Source organism: Anas platyrhynchos, chromosome 2 (assembly GCF_047663525.1).
Source record: "Anas platyrhynchos isolate ZD024472 breed Pekin duck chromosome 2, IASCAAS_PekinDuck_T2T, whole genome shotgun sequence".
Lineage (NCBI taxonomy): Eukaryota > Metazoa > Chordata > Aves > Anseriformes > Anatidae > Anas > Anas platyrhynchos.
Window position 1 is genome coordinate 86,455,843 of NC_092588.1, and position 23,717 is coordinate 86,479,559.

The 23,717-nt window shown below is 34.9% G+C and overlaps 1 protein-coding gene across 5 annotated transcripts in view; it reads left to right on the forward strand.

Annotated features, from left to right (window-relative positions):
• Nucleotides 1–23,717, forward strand: part of CDH18 (cadherin 18) — a 557,694-nt gene that overhangs the window by 208,757 nt on the left and 325,220 nt on the right. For 4 of the 5 annotated variants that reach the window (XM_038175177.2, XM_038175183.2, XM_038175184.2 and 1 more), the window contains exon 4: nt 18,076–18,161. The exons of the other annotated variant lie outside the window; for it this stretch is intronic. The gene's annotated coding sequence lies outside the window, so the exon portion shown is untranslated. The remainder of the gene's footprint in view (nt 1–18,075; nt 18,162–23,717) is intronic. 5 annotated transcript variants of the gene reach the window in all.

Below are 23,717 nucleotides of genomic sequence, written 5' to 3' on the forward strand. Positions count from 1 at the left end.
GACCAAGTAACAGTTTTAAGGACATGTTATTTCTTTCAACCTTGATATTTTTTATTAGAAGAATAAAAAACTTAGGTGTGTGGAAAACACACTAAATAAAGCTGCAAACGGAAAACTGCAATGGCTATTTTAATAAGTGGTGGTACCAGTTCTAGATATTGTTTTGAAGCTGCATTTTAAATCAATCTTAATGTCTAAGAATTTCAGTAAACTATATATATATATATATATAGGTTTTTTTTCTTCTAAAAGGATAAATAAATTATTCAAAACTAAAATTAGAAGCTAACTTCATTGTTCAATAGATATAGAATATAGCCAGTATTTGTTATGTGAGGCTGTATGAAGAGTTTTTACATATATGAGTCTTGTGTTCTTGTATTGTATCTAATGGGCTTTGGCACAGTAATGTTCATCTCAATGCGGAAACCACTTCTGTTTCTATTTAAGCAGGTAAAGAGCTGGGATCTACCAATGAAGCCTGATTGTAACTGGAAATGAAAAGTAGACATATTTTCCAAATGTAGGCTTTAGCATTTTTTTTCCTTTTGTCTCAAAAGCATGAATAAAATGATAAAGTGTTAATTATCAACTATTTCTCAAGAAGTGTTCTTCAGTGGTTACAAAATTCCAGTGATTCAAACTGTGCAAAGCAGCAGCACTAAACATAATGATAATTTTTACTATTATTTGAGTAATGCTCCACATTAGAGTTGTAGGGGGAAGGAAGTCTGCTATGTGGGTGCAGTCTGCTGCTGCCCATGAGAAGCAATGGTACTCCATTAAAAAGTTACGAGTTTATTTGATTATTTTTTTAAGTGATGTTTTCTAGCAGAGGATGTTTCTAAAAAGTTTCTTGCCTAGAAGACTATTTTTTTTTCCTTTATTTTTCCCTTTACATAATGATTCAGGGAAGGCAATCCATCAGTTCTGCTCTGACTCAGCCATACATTTAATCAGTAAGTTATACTCATTCTTGAGAAGATGTTGCATATCTTTTTTTTTTTTTTTTTTAAAGGTCACGTTGTTATTTGAATTTCAGTCCTTTGTATACTGTAGACATTAATGCTTCCTTCGTGAGACCTCAGAATGTAGAACTACTGGGTTTAACACTCTTCTGAATTTTATGTGGCAGTGACTTTATTCAATTAGTTAATTAGTACTTGTATTTTACTCGTGTTAATGTCAGCCAAGCATATATGAACACACACTCCTTGATGAAAACACTATAAGCTTGGGTTTATAGTCATGTATACTACAAAATAAAGACTCTGCTGACAAAGCTCAACAATTGCTGCAGCTGGTTTGATTACAAGTATGATTCATCTGGAAGGCAAAGAAAAATCATGTTCTGTACCACTTCAGCTGCAGCTGTTAATTTGCCAGCTGTGTATCATTTGTAGCTTAATTGAGGGTATAGTCTTCACACCTTGTATACTTCTACTTACCTGCACCACAGATTTGAAATTTAGAGCTATCCTTGAATATGCACAACTATCTTAGAAAATGGAATAGTTGGTAAAATGATAAGGTGGTGTAATTAGGTTCATTATCCTTCTCATAATCTATCTCTGGGGGAAAAAGCTCTTCTAATTTTCTGCATTGGTTTCAAGATATAACTGGGGTTATGTTTTCTCTTTAAAATTTTTTGTTTGGTTTTGGTTTGTTTCATTTTTAAACTTCAGTCATTCAGTGGTGCTTCTCATTTTACTTTCTTCTTCATTTCTCCCCAGGAAATTATCCATGTGTTTCTCATTAGCAAGTTTGCTTTTCCATGCTTAATGATATCATATTAAAATAAGATTGCTTGCTAGATACTTCTTGAGTGAAGAGTGTTGTCTAAACACTCTTAGATAAGTTAGATAGAAGGTCTACCTTCTATCTAACTTACCTGTTGTGCATTTATTATGAACTGCCCTAAACCTTCAAACTTTAGCACAGATTTCAGTGCTCTTTTAATGCTTATTTTTAAGCTTGTAAGATAACTGCATAGGAGATATCCCTTTCAAAAAAGAAGGGAGTTCATTGCTATTGACTAACTGAGAAGCAGCTAAAGATTGTGAAGTACTGTGTAGCAGTGAAGTATTGTGAGGGATGCTATAATATGGACATTAAGCAAGTTGACATTGGTGTGTTTAGAACAGGAAGAGAAAGCTTGCTTAACCGAAGTAATCAAGCAGATCAAGATCTTTTTGACAAGCTGTACTTATTTATGATGACATTGGAATGGTACCTAGGCTGTCCTGTTTGTTTTCAGTGGATTGACTAATCAGCCCAGAGAGAGGAAACAGCTTTCAGTATCGTTTAGAAGAGCTGTGAACTTGAAGAAGAAAATAAGCTAGTGTTTCACATTTGCTGTAATGACAAGAAGTTGTGAAGTGCTTAGAGAGCAGATTTTTATTTTTTATTTTTTCAGAAGATAGCAGGAACAGGAAAATGCAGAGATGCCTTCATTTTTCCCCAGTGTAGGACTTCTGCCTTAGAGAAATGACATCTAGTAAATATCACCAGTTTCTGAAATAAGTGGGCTGTTTGGTGGTTACAAAGTGCAGTGTTCATTGCTTCTTACTCATAACATTACATCTTTGGGGAAATAGATGTGTATATTGATAACTTTGTGCCACTTTTAAAATGACAGTTCATTGAGATGTTCTTCGCACACATTCTACAAGTGAATTTGAAAGCTACTTTTGGAAACATTTGCGTTAATTTCAAAAGTTTAAATTTATTTTCTTAATTGATTTTTTTTTTTTTGAGGAAACTTTCTAGCAAGTCTTGAAAACATATTTAATTTTGGGGGGATTTATACATGTTCCATTCCCACATGATTTTCATTCATTAAGGATTTTCTTACTATGCTTCTTTTTTAATTCAGTCATAGCTTTTGCTCGGTCAACTCTTTAGTTTCACTGGTTATTTGAAGTGAGATTCTCATGTTAATGGTCTCTCAGATTTTAACTATTGTAGTATTGCAATAATAGGGTAATGCAATAGTATCAATAATGCAGTTGTTAATAAGTAAAAATATAGTAGTACTAATGCAATAGTATTACAGTACTATTTTATTTGTTTGTTTCTAATAAGAAACTTAAGCTTGCAGCTCCAATTTTACATTTGATCCATTGTTCTCTACACTGCTGGAGAAGAAAATCAATAAAAGGTGATATTTTCTTCCTTGAAGATTGTAGACCAAGTATAACTGCAGTTTCTTAAGACTGTGCGCATGATGTTGGTTTAAATAAAGACTATTACTTTGAAAATAGTCAAGTGAAAGAACAATTCACTCTTTCCTTTTCAGTTTCTAATGAATATGTTTCTTACTAAGTGCATTGGAGTATAAAATGAGAGAGCCATTCCACAACATTCATCTTCCATTATTTAAGAGATTTAATTTTTCTGCAGATGTTTACAAAGGAATTAAATTCAGCTAAAGTTGGAGATGGAGAAAAACAAGTTTAAACTGATGACTTAAGAAACGACAGGAATAATCATGATGAGTTCTAAATTAGAAAAATAGACTTTTTTTTAGAAAAAAAAAGATTCTCAGTTGAAATTGTTCTTTCCATTATATTTGATATTGTATTGGTTTCTCATGTTATTGTTATATATGGAGTGGTAATTCGTGTCGAGAAAATGGTTGATATTAATAAAGAAAGGGGAGATTTGGGAATGTGGCCATGGGGGTTGGAAAACCCCGTGACTGAGATAACATTAGACTCTTAACAACGAGGCCATCAGGAATATAAAAGAGTTTAGAGGGACCAAAGAAGGGTGATTCAGGGGACTCCATGCAGTCTCCAGTTTCTTGTTCTCCAGCCGTTAAGGCATGGAAGTTTCTGGGTGTTTGCTGTTGTTGTTTGACCAATGAAAAGTTGTTTTGAAAGGAACTGCTGTGGAGAGAAGGGTATAAGAGGGGAGCCTGTCCTCAAGATAAAGAGGAAAGAAAAAAAAAAAAAAAAAAAAGGAAGGCAACACAATGTGATGAAGTTATGTCATCAATAAAGAAGCAGAAAGAAGGAATGAAAAGGAACAGGCTGGCAGAATGGAGACCAGGACAGGAACAGGCACATTGATCGCCTCATGAAGATAGGTTCGGCCAAACTCAGCAAACCGCTCAGAGAAGCTCGTACAGAAAGTCGCTGGAAACAGGCGCGCTGGAGCTGGAGAGAAGCTGGAGCTGAGAGAAGCGGACCTGTGCACACAACTGCCTCTCGCTGGTCAGCAGCTGTTCATTATGGGGAATCATACGTTGTGAGGAACAAAGACTGTCCTGGTAACCTTACAGCTTATTCTCTCCTTATTAACAATTGGACAGTTTATGATTCTGAAATATGGGACCAAACTGAGGTCAAGGTGTGGGACTCTGCAACTACAAACGACAAAGTTGCAGTGGGATTGCTCGGCACCTGGCGAGCAATCTCTGAGGCCTTAAAGAGCCATGTGGAGCCACAATCACAAACGTGTGGCTTGCCAGATAGTGATGGAGCTGCGGGCTCCTTTACTGATCCGACTGCTACGCCATGGGCCCCTCTGCTGCTACAGCCATCGAAGGCTTTTGCTGTTACGCCCCCTGTTGACCTGAACGTGCCTTTTGACCCAGGCCTATTGGCCTTGAAAAGGAGATGGATGTGCTTTTCTTCGATCTGGAAAGAACAGGATACATAAGACTCGAAGGCCGAGTTGCTTGACAACTTAAAGCAAGACATATTGTTGAAAAGGAATGGAAAATGGAGACTGTTAAGTCATGGAACTTAAAGGATTGTTTGTTACCTTTCCTGATTGTATGTATGTATAGGCATACTCGGGTTTAGTATGTAAAGCAATGTTCTGTATATTTAGAATGTTTGATGTTCGTGTGTGCGTGTTGGTGGAGCGTAGACTCCCCGCACTCCCAGTGCTGTTTACTTGCCTTTTATACCTTTTAGAAATATTTGTTTCATAAATATTACAAAATTCAGATTAACATGAGACTTCATTTATAACATTATGCTTGTGCAATTTCATAAAAATAATACATTAGTAACACTAGTACATTATATGAAAATCTGAGGGGATAAAGCTTGCATTTTCAAGCTAATGTTCTGGAAAAAAAAAAAACATATAGCCCCTCTGTAGGCAAAAAATAAACTGTTGTCACTGCCTTCATTTATTTATTTATTTTTGCGGAAAAGAGTAGTGATCCTACATACCACTAGCATATTCAATTGAAACATCCAAAACTAAGGTAGTGGCTTTTTTTTTTGTTTTGTTTTTGGGCAAAAGATGTAAGGCATGTTCACATGCAGGAATATTTATTACCTAGGTCCAAGTTGATGACATCAAGTCTAATGCCAAAGTATAGAAGATCAAGGGAAAGAGAAGCTATTCCCCAGTTATGACCATATGGTCATACGAATGCAGTCAGTCCTTAAATTTGCATTCTGTTTTCAAGTGTGCTAAAATGGTATTGACACCTCATATTGCTTCTTTAAGCAAAAAGTTCTACACATATGGCAAGCATAGTGCTAACAACAAATTTGTAGCTAGTTCTCACGCACAGTGCTGTGCTGAGTATAGTCAATCAAGACAGTCGTGGAGAAGTGGAACAGAATCTGCATAGCTATTATAGTCCATCAGTATGTATTGTCTTACAATTTAATCTGAGAACTTATTTTATGTAAAGGTATGTTTAAAAAAAAAAAAAAGAATTTGTACTTTTATTTCATGCTTAGGTTGTTCTTGGCCTGTTCTGCTTTTTGTATATGGTTTAATGAAGCTGCCTGGCCATATCTGCCAGTCCCTCCTTCTCAATTGGTTTACAATTTTCTACCAAAGGTATAAGTAAGGAAGTCTAAAGGGGCATTGTGTTTGTACGTTGTGTGACAACATGGTTAACAGCTTGAATGGGATTGCTGCATTAGTGTTCCCTTGAGGGGAGGACAGACAGGACAGAACTTGAGCATCCCACCTGCTGTTTGCAGCAGCTAATCAGCAAGTCACTCTGTTTGCTCTAACTATCCTTGCAGTGCACAAATAGCTGCAGGCGCAGCATGTGTGATCTTTTGTTTAGCAGGGGTGTTAGGGAGCTGATGTCATTGTCATAAAAACAGGAACAAACACGAATCTGAAGAAAGAATAACTTTTTTCCCTGTTTGAGGAATGACTTGTTCATACTGTGTTTTTAGTGATGACTGGTAATGTACAGGTATCAAAGCGTACTGTGTTTTCATCAGGCACATCAAGTAATTTTTGAAGAAATCAGACATATAGAACTGGTTTGCCAATTCTGTAGCAAGGTTTGCAGGTCAGGCCAGGTTTGTATGGCTATCTAAAAATAGCTGACTGTTAAACTATTTCTTCTGAAAGACCTTCTAAATATGCATATAAGGCTCTTAAAACCATTCAGAATACATCTTATTCTAAGTTTACTCCAAATAACAGAAAAAATAGAGCACAATGCTAGAGAGACACAGATGGGATGCGGGGGGGAAAGCAGCACTTGTGAAAACCTCTAGGAATTTGTGATATTTAGAGGCAGGGTGTGTGATATTGGTGGAGAAAGGAAGCCAAACCACATGTAGACAACACGACTGACTTCAGCTGGAATAAAGCATGTGCAAGAGAATGCCTCTTAGCTACTCAGCTCTGGAAACTTCTAATCTGTTGTACCAGGTCTGCAGCTGTAATGTTGTTCTAAAGCTCCTGGAGGCAGAGCTCCATATCAAAATCTAGAACTCAAACATTAAAAGGCCTTCAGGATCTTGCGTGACAGAATACTTACCCAAGAGTTATTTTTGATGGCAAGGCTGGTCATAGGTTTATGGCTGTTGGAAAGAAATAGGCAATATGTCTGCTGTGTTACAGATATCTAGATCAGGATAAGATGAACTACACTGAGAAAATGTTTCCCTCAACTGACTGTAAAGAGTCTAGATGACTAGCTGATGAAGACATTTTCAAAGTTGAAATGATGGGCAGATAAATCCCCCCCAACTGTCTGTTAAGATGCTTTATGGAGACTGAAAGTGTCTGTGTAAACGTAACCCTTCTCAGGTTCTGTTCTCAAAATCCTTTGAATGTGCTAATGCTAATAATGTTATGAGCAATTTGAGGTACTTAAAATGATTATATTTAAAAAGTGTTTTACTAAGATAAACAGTGCAAAATGTAGGTGTTACAATGACAAGGAAACAAGTTATTAGAAGAATCTGACAATTTTGCAGTTTAAGTTACTTGTCTTTCAGATCTGTATAGAACTTTTGCGTTGCTTCAGTGCCAATGGAAATATTCAGATAAATCAGCTGCTTCCATCTTTGTTGTGCTGAGTATGTGAAGGACAGTGTGAATCCCCAGACAGGACATACCATAATGTAGTCTAAGATATCTAAATCATTAGTGAAACTTTAACAAATCTATTTTCATCTTCTTTTTAACAGCTGCAAAATACTTTAGTGAGACTTTATATACGTGTGTGTGTGTATATATATATATATATATTTACGTATATAAAACACTGGAAACTTTACTTTTAGTTCCATTTCAGATTCTTAGGTGGAGAGAGTTCTAGTTTGGCTGTGTTTCATATGTTGTTCACTGTCGTTTCAGTTTTTAACAGAAAAAGCATCTCATCTTCCCTCAGATGAAAATTACTTCATATTGCTGTATTCTTCACCATTAATTTCTCACTTAGTTATTAAAAATGGAGTAAAACAGTAGCAACAACTTAGCCTATTATTTCTCTATGCTTCAATAGAAATGAAGAGGTACTCAAGTAAGAAAGTTGTGTTCAATACTTTGCCTAATTTCTGTTCTTATTGGCTAGTGTTATACCAGGACCACAAGAGGAGAAAGACAGGAGCTATCATAAGCAGCAGCATCTTATGACAACTCACAGTGCTAATTGAAAGGGAAAACCAAATGTTATTTCTCTGCAGTCATTACCCTTGCAGAATTATTTGGAATTACTGTGAGTGGAAGCTGTGTGCTTTTTTTTCGGGAAATTTAAGACCAACTTCCAGTGAGCACAAAATTTTTTATGGAGAATTTTAGATATCAGCAGTGGCAGATCAATTTGGATCTAGTAGCAGAATGTGTAAGTTACTTAACTTAAATATCAACTTAAATACCTATTTTCAAAAAGTGATTGTTTAAAATATAGTTAATTTTTGTGAATACCTCCATGAAGACTACATGTACAGCTTTTCTATAAATTTTAATAAGTTGTGACAAGAAGTGAAATGATGTTTAAGTCTGTTCTATATTATACATCCCAACAGAGAAAATTAGACTTTTTTTTTTTTTTCAGGCAAAAAAACTGTTGTCACTGCCTTTGTTTATTTATTTATTTATTTTTGCGGAAAAGAATAAAGTGATCCTACATACCACTAGCATGTTCAATTGAAACATCCAAAACTAAGTTAGTGGCTTTTTTTTGTTTTGTTTTTGGGCAAAAGATGTAAGGCTTGTTCACATGCAGGAATATTTATTACCTAGGTCCAAGTTGATGACATACCAAGTCTACTGCCAAAGTATAGAAAATCAAGAGAAAGAGAAACTCTTCCCCAGAAGCCTGCTGAGAATCAGCAAGTAGGGTCCTAAATGAGAGTCCAGGGTCTGGAACTGGGGGAGTGGCACTGTGTATTGTAGGAGGTGGTGGTGGTGGTGATGACTTTTGTTCCATGCTTTTTCCTGAATATCTTTCTCATTTTACATAATATTTTTAGTAAAACTGGCTGCTAAAACCATGTTACCTGCCTAAATTAGTTTTTTGTTTTTGTTTTTTTTTTTTTCTCTCATGCTGAGAGCACAAGAGTTTCATTCAGGATTACTGCAGTGCTGTCTATGTACGTGTGGGAGTTCATGGTACAGAATCCGCATGGATGTGTTCACACGAACAACAGCTTGTGTGGATTACTTGTGTTCACATGGGTAACAAGAAAGAAAATCTTAAAATGGGAAAAACACTGTTTTTAGAAGGCAGTCACTAGCTGTGCTTTGTGCCCTTCTTGTAGGTGCTTTTTGTCCTTCACAAAATGGATTTAGTAGTCTGATTGAGGTGCTAATTCATTACTTTACTGCAATATTGTGTATCCCTCAGGAGCTTTCACATAATCGGCCCATAACAGAACAATCTAGGTAACTGCAAGTGTTGCAATTAAAGTACTTAATGAATACTGAAAGCTTGATGTTTTACTTCTTCATCAAGTTGTGCAGTTCTTGCACTTCAAAATGAGTGTAAAATGTCACAATAATTGAGAAATATAAGTAACTGTCAAGGTACAGAACAAGTTCTTGATGTTTTGAAGTTCTTTGAATGCTGGTGCAGCACTTCCAAAAATTCTTTCAGCAACAACTGACTAGCAGTTCTTAAACTAATGATTTGGGAGTCCCCTGCTAGCACACTAATGATCCAGGCAGCAGCATTAAATCAGCTGCTTTAGTTTAAGTACTTCTTGAATGTACATAAAGCCTTGCTTTATTGGGAATTGAACTAACTACCCGCAGTCTGAAAAGCAATAAGTTGGGCATTTAAACAAAGGTGAATTACTAATAAGAGCAAAAGTTGTCTTCCTCTGCGTGTTGTCTGAAAGCTTTCAGCTGTGTGGATGGAAGGGTGTTACTGCAGATTTCCTGATTTTATTTTATTATTATTTTTTTTCAGATTACCACGTTAAATTTCAGGAGAACCATGTGATTCCTCAGATCTTTTTCCTAATGCTACCTTAGAAATTAGTGACTCACAAAAGTGTCCTAAGAAAGGCCTTTGAAGAGACAACACTTCTACAGCATTTCATACCTTTCTTACATTTCCCCTAATCTGTTAAGCAGCTGTGCTGATTTTCCAATGAGTTTAAAATAAAATGACAACAGTACTACCAGTGTAGAATATTCTGCCTGCTTCCATTTCTGAGAAGTTACTTGAGCATTTTTATAGCTTATTGCTGTCTGTCTGTCCCAGTGTCCAGGATGAGGTTAGGCAAAAATGCCAGGAGGCCTATATTAAGTTCAAACATATGTAGCACTTTAACTACATAAGGAGGAAATAAGACCTTGTGTGTCCGTATTAAATATAGATTCTAGTACTGTCTCAAAAAAGTGTAGAGGAATGTATTATTAAAACAGCACTTATGAGCAAGCTATCCTGGAGACACAGTCTTTATGGTAATCTTATAGTGACATTTAACATGTCAGTTCAGGCATTCTGAGAGGTTGCTGAAAGCAGGTTAAGATTTTCCTTTACCAGGAACTGCGTTTCTGCTGCTGCTTTTATGCAGGCCCCAGCAATTATCTGACCAAGTCATGAACCAGTTCAGGATATTCACAAAGCTATAAAAGGCAAGCAAGTAAAATGTGTTCACACCTGATAGGTAATAAAACTGAAGCAACATCTGCCTAAGCTGTACAGTGATAAGAATTTGCTAAATCACTTGTTCTCTAACATCAAAATTGTACTTCAACTAATGAAGTAGTATTTTCAGTTGTTTTTTTTTTTTTACTTTTTTCTTTTTTTTTTAATTCAAATACTATAGTTGCAGCTGAAACTCAACTGTCTAATGAAAACTAAGCATTTCTCTAATGTTTCTCCTAATGCAAGCATTATTATATCATCATCTTTTCCTTCTTGCTCCTAGCCCAGACTAGCTGGCATCTTTGCTCTCCTTCAGCAACACAGATTGCTACAGTCAGCACCATAAACACAAATCCTTTGGTTGTTTCAAATCCTTTCCTCATCCTGAAGTCACAGATTACTTTCAACAGAGTCAATTTTGGGGAAGCAGAAAATTGTTCTGTAACCTCCCTGAACAGCCTGAGACCCAATTATAGTCTATGAAGAAACGATTGTATACTGGTGTGCCATTTAGAATGTGCTGTGAAAACTTCTGTGAGCCTGGAAGTATTCTTCTAAGTGGTGGCTTATAAATATTACGTTTCCTTTATCTTGGGATGTCTCTTTTATGTGAAGATCAGACTTCAAGCAGGCTGAAGGAAAGTGAAGCCTTTACTTCTATATATCCAAAGGGAGCTCTCAACAATCACTTCTGATTGTTTTACAGGAAAATAAGCTCATACCATTTTTTGCTTTCACTATCATTCTCTAAAGAAAACTTATAATGCTTTTGGTTTCTGTTTTATCCTGTTTCTGTTTAATACAATTCTGTGATTCTGTATTCCTCTTTCTTGAGTATTTGCTCTTTAGTAAGTCTAGTTTTCTCATGGTGCTAGATGTTTGGTTTTGTCCTGGTAATATAAATTAAAATGGCACTGCAGCCACAGATCTGAGACTCTGAATTGAGAGTAAGCACTGTTAGACTTGCCTGGAATTTTAACAACAAAGTATTTTTGTGCCAGGAAATGCATGTTTGTTTAAAGCAAGCTATGTTGAATTTGAAAAATTAGTTATCAGAAGACGTAGGACATTCTGATAGTATATAATGTATATTCTTCTTTTGAATTACTAAATGCATTATGTAATACATGTATATAGTAGATGTGTCTGTGTATATATCTATAACATATACAACATGTAAATTGACATGAAGCATTCTGATATACTTCACATTTATTCAGAACTTTGACTAATAATTTTGATTATCACCTCCTTCTTCCTCCATTTTTTTTTTTTAATCTGGAACTCCCACTTTAGACTTGTTAATTGAAAGTAAATAATAGGAATATAATTCTACTTAAAATATTAAATATATTTTCTCCATCTCTTTATATGACAAACTCTTTTGTGTGTGTGTGTGTGTGTGAAGTGAGATCACTTACTGAGTTGTATAATATGAATGAATTCCATTGACAATGAATTAAAAACAAAATCACTAGAAGTCATTTGGGGTTTTGTGCATTGAAAGGTTAATTGGTAACACATAGCTATGATCTCTTTCAGCCAGAGATTTAGCTACCTAATTTATTATGGCTTCCTCATAAATTAGATGTAATGCTTTAGTAAGTGAAGGGTCACTTTTCCCAGTGGAATTCTAATGTGATCTCTAAATGTTGTGTGCCAATGTATATACATGAGTAACTACTAGTGCAAATGACATTGTGACTGTTCTAGTAAAGTCTGTAGTTGTTATAGATACCTGAAGCCGATCGTCTGTGCTCAAGGTATGTTTCCAGTCTTCACTCCAGATAGATGCTTGTATAGACCATTAAAAAAATTGTTTTGGTAATGTGGATGTAAGCAGTTGTGGAATTTTTTTTAAGTAAAGCATTTAAATGAGAATAGGACTTAGCATACTTCACTCTGTTCTTGAAATCATGAACAATTTAAATAATGCAAAAAGTTCAGATATCTGTAAAACTAGTGATAACCTAGCATTTTATCGTTTACAAATGAGATCTCAGCAGTGAATTAAAACTATTAAGCACTTCAGTAAAGATTTCTAAGGCTTCTCTCACGCTTTGCCTACTTTTCTAAGAATAAACATGACCATTATCCTGTTTTATCACTATTAAGAATTTTTTTTTTTTTTGTCCTCCTTGTCTTGCTGTGTATGGCGAAAAAAGAATATTTACATTCTCAGTGATTTGGAGACTCATGGACTTAGATATGGATCTCATGTACTTTTGCATGTATGGACTAAGCAAAATCTTGCTACTTCTAACTCAGTGTAGTCAGTATAGAGCGGTGAAAAGAATTGAAGAATCATGGAAGGTTGGAAGGAACTTTAAAGACATCTGATTCCAACCCCCTGCCGTGGGTAGGGACACCTCTCGTCAGACCAAGTTGCTTATGGCCCCATCTAATCTGGCCTTGGACACCTCCAGGGATGGGGCATCTGCAGCTTCTCTGAGCAACCGCCCTCACCACCCTCTGAGTAAATAATTTCTTTCTTATATCTAATCTAAATCTACACTCCTCTTAAAGACTGCATCAGGAGAAAAATCAATACAGTTTCTTTCTCCACAAATAGAAATGGTACTAGAGACAGAACTGGTGCCAAAATTGAATTAAAATGGAGGCTTGGATTTGTTCTTCTGTCATTGAGTAACTGCATCACTCTTTATTCAGGGAAGATAGTCTGGTGGTACACTGATTCCTAATAATGTAGGTCTTATTTTAATCCAGTATAAGGAAAAGAATCAGAAATCTGAAGAAAACAAGGCTACCTGTTTGGCAACAGCAAAAGGATTATAACAGACCTAATTCAAGAAGAAAAGAACATCCCAGGAAAAAAAAGAATCATCTGTTTTTAAACTCAGCTTTATGAAAAAGTGATATTTTGAGTATATGTGGCTGTACGGTATTTTTTTGTTTGTTTGTCTAATAACTTATTACTGTTCAAAATGTTTTTTACTCTGTTGGTCCCCTTTATTTGCAGATGTCTCTTCTCTTTGACTTCTGTATACCTGGTCTTCAAGAACCTCTTACAGTGATTTAAAGAACATGTATACTTCAGTGACATAGTGGTGCTTGTAATCACCAACCTTTTGGCTGTAACCTGATGTATTTAATGCTTAATCAGTGTAGTTAATTTCAGTATTTTCTGAGTATCTTTATGAATGTTCCTAGTGCTTCCAGAAGCAAAAGTATTAAAATAAACTTGGGAATACTTATTCAGAACTGGGTTCAAATAGTGTATTGGTGACATAGGAGCACTTCTTTGGTTTTGATTTATTTTTATTTCATGTTTTTCCTCAAACTGAAGAGAGGCTATTCAACATTCAAGGTAATAGGTATAGGCCAAAACTTGAACACTGCATCAGTTTTCAGTGTAGAAACAGGAATAATGGCATTTTTTAAAATAGAGGTCTATGCCTTATGAAGATCAAATGATATGCAAGTGGGATTTGTCCAATGTAGTAAATGTCCTTAATTAATCAATCTAAAGTAATTAAAAAAAAAAAAAAAATCACAGGTCATTTAACTTGCAGGACTCTTCCTCAGGAATGATAGGTATCAGATCATACTACAACTTATAGTCACCCATGCTCTGGAACTAGCACTGTAAGAAATGTGTCCCTAAGTTTAACTGTGTCATTAGTTTGCTATCATTAAGTAAATTAATGAACTTAATTTAAAGTGTGGTGGTTTTTATCCTAGAAATGTTGTAATGTCATGTCCTTCCCAGAGAATTATAATGGCCTTAATTAAAAGTATTGGGTAAAAAGTGTCCAGCAAAGTTAAATCTTGACAGCATGCCTGTTTAGATATCAGTTGCCTGATGCCTTGCAGTGTATTTGGGTGTGAGGAAGTATTTCTTGTTTGTTGGAAACATTCACAAATGTAAAAATGAAATGTTGCTTAAGCTATTCTAGAAGAACCAGAGTTCTTCAGCAAGCAATATTAATATACTCTTTCTTCTAGAAACAAAGGGTAGGAATCAATTACAACATTCTGGAGCTTTGGAAATTGAAGGATTTTGAGTGGCATCATGTTCCTTAACGTCGAGTTCAGGTCTGCTTAACAATGAACAACTTATAATGGAAAAATGAAGAAAAAATGATTCTGGTAGCCTAAAGCAACATGAATCTCATTTTTTCTTGAAATATTTCAATATTAATTATGCACTGTGACATGAACCCAAACACATCCATTTTTCTGTGAGTTGATTAATATTCATGCTTGTTATCTACTTCATATAAAAACACAGAAAAAACATGGCAGGTAAGAAAAAGCGCATAAATTTGGCAGCTTTGCACAGCTATGTTTACATAGTGTTTTCTTCATACTTCTTCAGCTTAAAATCTTCCACAGATTTGTGAGTTTAGACAGGATATAGTTCGGGAGATGATCCCATAAATTTATTTAGGCTCAGTAAGTGTGCCTAAGAACTTTGCCTTTCCTTGCCTTGGTTAGCATATGGTTTTGATTTTTTTTCTATTATTATTTGAAACAGTTGTTTAAATGGGTTTTCATTCACTTTTATTCTTGTCTTGTTTTTAATCAAACCAGATTTTTTACTTTTAAGATGCATTTTTTGATTATTTAGAGAATTAAATAATGCTAAAGACAATTATATAACAGTCTCTACATTGTTGCTGGAGCTTTTTCTTTATTCTTTGCAAGTGGTTGAAAATCAAGAATTTAGGAGCAGAATTATTTAGTTTATTTTCTCCAGAAAATGAACTTTTTCAATTATATTTTGCACTGAGACTAAGTAATAGATTATACGTAAACCAAATGTAAGCTGAAAACTTTAGTCATCGTCACTGTTGGCTGGAATACCAAGAGAAAAATCCTTGTTTTAGAGCTCTATCTTCTCTTTTCTCTACTATAACAACAGCAAGAAACTTCCATTCAGTTAACTCTGAGACAAACATAAATGTGTGCTAGTAGCCCACATTCTTGTCTTTTTAAACAAATTGAGCTTTAGTGAAGAAGTGGGTGACATGAGTAAATCCTTAAAATGCCAAGATAATTAAAGTATTAGTAAAATGTGCTCCCCCAGTTTGATGGACTTTATTCCGTGTCTCTTTTTTTTATTTTCTAAATGTATAAGTTTAATCAATGTACCTTTGTTTGTAGTAGTGTTTTTTACCTTAGGAGCCTCAGTTGGCATTAACAAAACAGAGTGGAAATTTTGTAAGGAAGATATTCTCATTTTCTTTTTTTTTTTCTTTTTTTTTTTTTCTTTTTTTCCTGAAACTCTCTGCAAATATGATTTCTGAGAATTCAATCTCCACCTTAGTGATAAGATTTGAACTCATGTTTCCATACTTAATAACACAACATTGCTGACCCAGTTCTACGCTTCATAAATATTTTTTTTTTCTTTGGTACAGGATTTGTGGCAGGAATTTTCCTTAAAGAAGCTAGGTCTCGAGATAACACTAAAATTCAGGTTATGTGAATAACAGAGTACAAACTGATCAGTGGTTCTTTACAACCACTGTAATGGAGTATATGCCTGTAGTGCAATAGTGCACTACAGGAAAAAACAACTGAGGAAAGAAAACTGTCAGTTTGCAAGACCAAAATCTTCCTAGTAGGAAGTATGGACCTTGAAGTATCTAGACCAAATCAGTTATTCCCCTGATTCCTGATATCATAAAAATGAAGTAAGTTGTTACATGTTTGACAAATATGGATACATGTGGTACTGAAATTGTGATTCTTAAGGTACAGTAAGAGAAGAAAACATCCGAATTGTCTGACTGATAGAATCAGATGTCTTCTCAAGTCTCTGAAAGCACCATAAAATCAATAAATCTGATTAAATGCTCCACTTAATCTATCAATACAAAGGTGTAGTAACTTGTGTGAGAGGCTACAGATGACTTTAATGTTGTTTCATGGGACATGGCTTCTACTTAATGTATCTCAAAAAGAAAAATATTAATATGAAAGAAAGGAACTCTTGTGGACAGTTTCCAGCTAAATGTTGATTAAAACACCTGTCATTCAAGTAAGAGTTTTCCTCGTTTTTCAGTTATATTTTCAAAGTACCATGAAAATTTTATGGCACCCAGATTGAAACAGCTATTGGATGAAAAGAAGCTTCTGCTTTGGCCTTTTGAGTCTCAAAAATTGCCATGCAAAGAACCAATCTGACAAATAGTACGGGACTCTGTTATATCATCAGTTAAACTAACACAAAACCCTTAAGTAAAAGCCACTTTGACTTTTTTTTTTTTTTCTGTGTTGTTATAAATAAAGTTTTGACCTTAATGGTAGCAGTGCAGTTACTTTAATTCACTAAACTTGAAATACGCAGCCTCCTAGCTCAGCCATATGTGATCATATAATCATGCCACTTCTTGCATGTTATGCTGGATGCTTTTTGTTGTGTTTTTTTTTTTTTTTTTTTTAAACTTTGTGGGCTTTTGTGTATTCAAACTAGTGTGTGAGAGATTGTGTGCGTTTGTGTTTGTTTGTATTTTTCTAGGGTGAAAAAAAAAAAAAGAGGACTTTAGAACTGGGTATTGTTAGAAATGAGGGTGACTTCTTTCTAACTTGCTACATTCTGGCTGGTGGGTATGGAAATAAGCTCCAATTAAATCTTCAGTTGTTTTTCTTTTCTGTTTTAGATTTGTCTACTTTTTATTACTTTAATTTGAATACCAACATCATTTTTTATTTCTACATTGTATAAAGGTTCCATAAGACATAATCATCTTCCAGAATTGGGTTCATTTATTTTTATCCTTTAAAATAATTTGATTGCATTGGTACATATGTTTAAAGCAATTTAAAATAGTAAGTCCTTAGCAGAGGTTACGAATTGCTTTGTAAAGTGAAACAGAGAAGTTCAATACCACAGAAACTAAAAATGAAAAGGGCAATTGGTTTCTACATGTCTGTTATTTTCCTTTAAGACAAGTTAATAAATAGGTCACTTCTTAATAAAAGGAACTTTTTAATTTTTTAAGAGGTCAGATAAACCATGTTTTCTGTTTCCAACTAATATATTGAAAAAATGATGCTCACAAGTAATAAGCATTTTTTTTGGAGAAAACCTTATGATCTAACAATAATAACGTTAACTATAGCAGGTTGTCCCTAAATTCTCTTTACAGCCTGCACTGCTACACTGCTTATACACTCCATGTGCACTTCTAAAAATGTCTAATGCACCTTGGGGCTATGCCTCTTGAATTTTTAGGTAATTTATTAGAGAAAAACATTAGTCTTTTTTTTTTTTTTTTCTTAATTCTCCTAGGGAAATCACACATGATTATACACAGGGTGGAAGGAATGACAATTCAATAGCCACTCTTCACACACTTCACATATCGTTATAATATTGTTCTTTCAGTAGAATCTAAATGAGTAGACTTTTTTTAGACTCTTGAAAGTTTGTGGTAAATTATGTTGACACATTTTATTTTAGGAATTTGTGAAATCATAGTTGTATACACATCTGTTGAAAATCTGCTAAGGATTGCCTGATAGGAAGTTTATTTTTATATAGTGCCCTATTTATGAGCTTCCTTGTGGATTGGATTTTAAGAGAATGTCTCCCTGCACAGATGACATTCAGTTTTCTAATTCTCTTTTAATAAGGCAATCCTTTTCTGAGATTTACTTGCTTAAGATAATGAGGTAGGATTACAAAGGAATTAACAGAAATGCTATTACCTTTTTTCTTCCTTGGATGTAGCCTTATGCTTTCAGTTTGAAAATAAGCTGAGATTTATTTTTCCTAGGCTACACAACAAATTCAAGACCAGAAGACAAAAAGGCAGTGGATGTAGTAATTCTCTGGAAAAATTAAGACACCGATGTCTTTGAGGTATGTTTGTTTTAGAAATGCTTTTAATTGCTTGTTCATCTTGCTTCTGTGTATAAGAGTACTGGTAAGTAATTTGAACATTAGTGATTTTCTTGCATCTCCAGATGTAGCTTGATCTGAAAGGAAACTCCAAAATACACTATTTTTGGATAAGTATGGAGAAATATTTAGTTGCAAATTTTTCTTTTATCAGACACTATCTTTCTATCTAGGAAATGAGATAGAACCTGCAGGTTGTTTGGATTGCAATTGACTATATTCTTTCTGATTTCACAGTTAACAGCTTTTTCCCTGTGCCGTAGTTACTGTGAAAAATCTCCAAATAAGAGTGTTGTGGAAAAAACTATGTGCTCTTTCCATTTTGTATGCAATATGGATTGAGGTAATCTAAGTAGGTACAAGAAGCGCTTCTGTCAGCTAGATGCAATGAAAAGTGTGATATAGAAATAAATTACAAATAACTCAATAGGGGAGACAACGAAATCAGCAGTATGTAGACTGAGTAATGGAGGATATACTAAGAAAATTCATCATTGTCTTTCTGCAAGTTCAAAACCGTCTGTTTTAATTCATCAATTACAAGAATTCTTAGGAGTCAGTAAGTTGGATTCCACATTTGTAAACGTACCACCAAAGCCTGGGGAGTACTAAATAAATGGACCTGATGCTAATTTCATTTTAGGTCTACTTATCTTACCTTGTTCAGGAGCTTTAACCGAAAAAAAGACAGAAGAAATAACGTTCTTCATACAGCCAAAAATGCTGTTGCCCAGAAAGAATTATTTTGATTACATTCAGGAAATATTTATATCTAGATTAACTTTTCTGGAACCCTTTTCAACTGTAGTTTTTGCTTTGCTTCAATACATTTAGTTTCAAAGGACAACTTTCTCTCTTAAAGGAGGTGTTTTTCCACAACTGTAACATTGAGCTGTTTTTGATTCCTTCAATATCACATGAATGTTGTTTCTTTTTACTGAAGGTGTATTTCTCTAGCATAGACTGTGTCTTGTCCACGTTTCTGTCAGATCTGTGCAGTTTTAATTTTTCACTTGACTGAAGGTCCACATGGCTACGTCACTAACCAAAACTTCCATCTCATGGACTACTAAATGATACAAGCCTCTGCTATGATGCATATGTTTTGACTAAAAATAGTTTTTCTGCTTAAAAAAAAAAACAAAAAAAACACACAAATAAAAAACTTAGTTTCCTCTTCCCTCAATGGCCTTATTTCAGCCTCCTTTAAAAACTACCTACCTGTCTGAGGCAGTTGATCTCTAGGCTCCTTTTTTTTTTGCTTTGCTTTTTAGGTGCTTCATAACAGGTTTGTAGTCTTTGGAGACTGAGTTTTCTAAGCTCTCTCAGTATAGTATTATTTACAACAAATATATTCACATCTTTTTTTTTTTTCCTCCAGACACTTATAACCACAAGTACCCCTCTTTTTATGCAAATCTTATTTCATTAGAGAAGCAGTATTTGAAGTTCTGTAATAAATGACCAAAGAGAAATCAACAAATGTATTTTCATATGTGTAACATTCTCTAATATTCTAATATTCTCTTATTTGGAAGCACAACTAAATTTTATATCAGAAAAAAAGTGTTTTAAATTGGTTTTGAACTTCAGATGAGTCTCTACATATATGCCAGCGACATTTCAGAACAATGCTTTTTGATAAGTGAACAATCTGTGTTGTCTTTTTGTGACGCCCATTGAGATATATACTTGTTTCTCAGGCCACAATTTGTCTCACAGATTGTTTGATTTGTAGTTTAAGTACAGAAGCTCATAGTATCAGTGTTAAATATATGTAGCTTTCAGAAGCATGGTAAGGCAATATTTTTATATTAAATCATTTAAATACTTTAAATCAAAAGAACCCTGTTCTACTTGCTCCGCTGAAGTGAGACAGTAAGTACAATATTTAAGTGTTTGATCTATATATATTTGAAGGTGATATATTTCTGTCTAGCTTTGTTCCTCAACATCCCCATACAGTTTGGGCTATTAGTTTTTAAGCCTTTATACAAATCTTAATTTTCAGTTGTGGACAGAGAATTAATTGTAAAGCACCAGGCAAATGATATATAATCTGAGGGAGAACAAAAACAAAACACATCTGCCCTTTCTCATTCAATATGCTGGAGTACTCAATCATGTTCAGTTCAACGTTTCTGTCATTTTGTAGAGTTATGCGGTGGCCAGGTTACCTTGTGATTTCAAATGGACTTCAAGTGGTTTATTTAATCTGCAGTTAAATGTTCTAGACCCTTGAAAGTACCGTGTTACGGTCAGGTTACCCAAGTGAATTTGAATTGCTTGATAATGGTAATTTCCATGGTGAAGATAGTCCTTTTGTCCTCGGAGAGGACTATGACTTTCCCATGTAAGAGCCTTTGTGTTATATAGTAATTGTGGTAAGAGAGACTGTAGTTCTGTAGTTATTTATTTATTTATTTATTCTGTGGGTATGCATGTCCTTCTTCAGAGTCTTCAAATTAGACTTTTAAAAAAAAAAGATTTTCATAGTTATTCGAAGTTCTCATTTAATGGAGATTGCATAGGCCTTTTTTAGCAAACAGCGCAAAGAACTAAAGTAGTTCATACTGATGCTCTTAGAACAGCCTTCTGTAATCATTTGATACACTTTATTGAAATGAATTGAAACTTTCAAATGCGGTTAAGAATTTCTTATGCTTAATCAACCTGAGGTATGTTACTGTTGCCTTACAAAGGCTCTGTACTGGCTGTTGACTGAAACTTTTTTTGTGTAGCTAATAAGTTTATTCCATGTGTAATACTCTAAATCATGGTTCCCTGTCCAAGAGTGTCTCAGACACTCAGAAACGGGTGTCTGTTTCAGAGAACATAATATGTTCTCTGAACATAAAAACTGGTTTTCAGAGAACATATTATGTTTTCTCTGAAAACTGGTTTTCAGAAAGTCTCTGAATGCTTAGGCTCCTGTTTGTGAGATGATTTTTGACTATTGATATTACTGACAATTACTGCTACATTTTTCTGCTTTATCAATTATTAGTAATTGATAAAGTTAGTAATTTATTAATTGATAAAATTAGTAATTTACTAATAATTGATAAAGCAGAAAAATGACTGTTACAGTAATTTCTAAGAATTGAAGTAATACTTGAAAAAAACTATTCTCAAAATTTACATTTGTGGCTTAAAAAACAAATGTAAACAGATGAACCGTTTGCTTAGCTATGAAAGGATTTGACTACATTAGAGCTAATGATGTAAAAGGCAGAAGCAGATGATGAGAAATTATCAACCTGTATGACAGAGAACAAAAATGATTTGGGGATCACTTCAGGCTGATTATGTTGATCAGGAAACTTTATCTTAACTGCATAACAACTAGAATACAGAACTCGTATTGGAAAACAGTAGATATTCAAGCACGTAATGCAAATATGTTAGAAGGATTTTGAGATAAACTTCTAAACATAAGATCAAAACATCAGTCATTGTTGTGCCCCATTTTGACTAGAAGCTGATTTAGTTGAAATCTTTCTTTTTTTTTTTATGCAACCAGTGTTTTTTTGTTTTGTTTTTTAAAGCACACAACATAAGTATTTTGTATGCATCTTCCTGTTTTTTTTGTTTTTTTTTTTTTTTTTCCCACATAAGCTGTATGAGGGAAATAAAGAAATAAGGAATATAAGCAATAAGGAAAACTTCTGACTGCTCATCAGATTTTTCTGTATGAATTTGGTGGCTCATGTTTCCTAGTCTGAGGGTGCAGCAGTACACTGACAGAGTTGCATGTGAAATGTAGCAGTCGGAGGATCCAGAAGTTTTAAAAGCACTGAGTTTATTACTTCAGGAGACTGCAGTGACAGATTCCACTGATGGAAGTGACTGAGCTGCCAGCCTTGTGATGCAGAGGGTGGGAGGCATCTCCTCGGGCAGGGGCAGCAGGGATGCCCCACACTGGGGCCAAGGTGGCTCTAGGATATGAGGGAAGGTCCCACAGAGGAGCCCTGTGTGCAAGGGCTCCATGGCCCAGCATGGAGCCTCTGATGCTCAGCGTTGTGGCGCAGGCCATGGTGTGTGTTCAGCTGCAGAAGCCGTCCTATTTTGAGCAGCAGCTGAGGGAAACGTGGTTTTGCTTCTTGCGTGCAAAACATGCATTCGATGCAATCCAATCAGCAGGGGTCCTTTTACTCTGGAGTTCGATCACAATTGGCTAACTCCAGGGCCTGCTAACCTGCTGTTTGTATTTGCATGGCATTTGATTTTCTTTATATGAATATTCAAAATCTAACGGATCCAGAAGGACACTGCAATTCAGATGTTTGTTGCCAGTTTTCCCTGGGTCTGTATCACTCAATGTTGTCAGTTTTTTAACCTCTCCAGTGGAATTCCAGGAAGAGAGCAATTTATTTTTTCCTGTTGGAACACATGGGGATGCAGCTTAACATATTTCACTTGAAAAAGAGGACTTACAAATGCACAAGTGCCAGCTTTCACCCAATATTTTATTACTTGTGTTCTGCTAATCCTGTTAGTTTGCTATCAATATGAATTATTTTTCCAAGCAAGTATTGGATTATCTTTGATCTTTTATTCCTGCTTCTTCCTGGTTTTTATTTTCACACAATATTTATGAAACAGATAAATAGTGCAGTGTAACTCATTCAAAACATTCATGAAGAAAGAATACCTTTTCAGAAGGAGAGAGAATGGTTATTTTTCTCACAGCGAAATGAGATTATTTTAAAAAGACAGTTCAAAGGATTCAAGTTCAAATGGAATAGTGTTTAAATTAACCTGCAAGGCTGTCTGAATGGAAATAGGGAATTTTATTTCTTCCAAATACTCTAAATTTACAGTGCCTGGGTCTGGCCCACACTCAGTGGAATTTTTCTGCTTACTTTTAATGGATCCATTTTCAAATGCTGAAGAAGATCAGTGCCAGCTCTTCAGATAACATTCTACCCATCTATAGATAGCACACAATTAACTTGAGGGGAAAAGGGGAAAACCAGGAAGGAAACACATGCAATACACAGACCACATCTCTATTTTCTGTATTCTGTGTCAATTTTAATGGGCCTGTAATTAGGTCACAGGATTGATTGATATCAGCACTTAGCTTCTTAGGTGACATCACCCTTTCCTTCATTCCTTAACAGGGATTAAGTTGTTCACACAGAAGATTTTACTTCCTGGACAGAGGAAAAATAACTAATTTTACCAGTTCTAGACTTGACACTGGCTGAATTATTTACCAATACAGCAATGAAATGGAGACAACAGGAAGGAGCAGCACAGGGTGCATGTAGAAAGAACAGATATCCTTGTAACCCACGTGTGTGAAAGAGTTTGGTTTAAAGAAGCAACGACAGTACAAGGCTGAGATGGGAACAGCCATAAGTGTAATAGTGTAATGATGGTGAATTTCAAATTCTCAGGCAGAAAAATTAATGTGGAATACATGGGGGGGGGGGGGGGGGGGGGACACAACTAAAAACTCCAGATGAAGTAATGTATTTATAATTATAGTATTATAATGCCTGGCCAAAT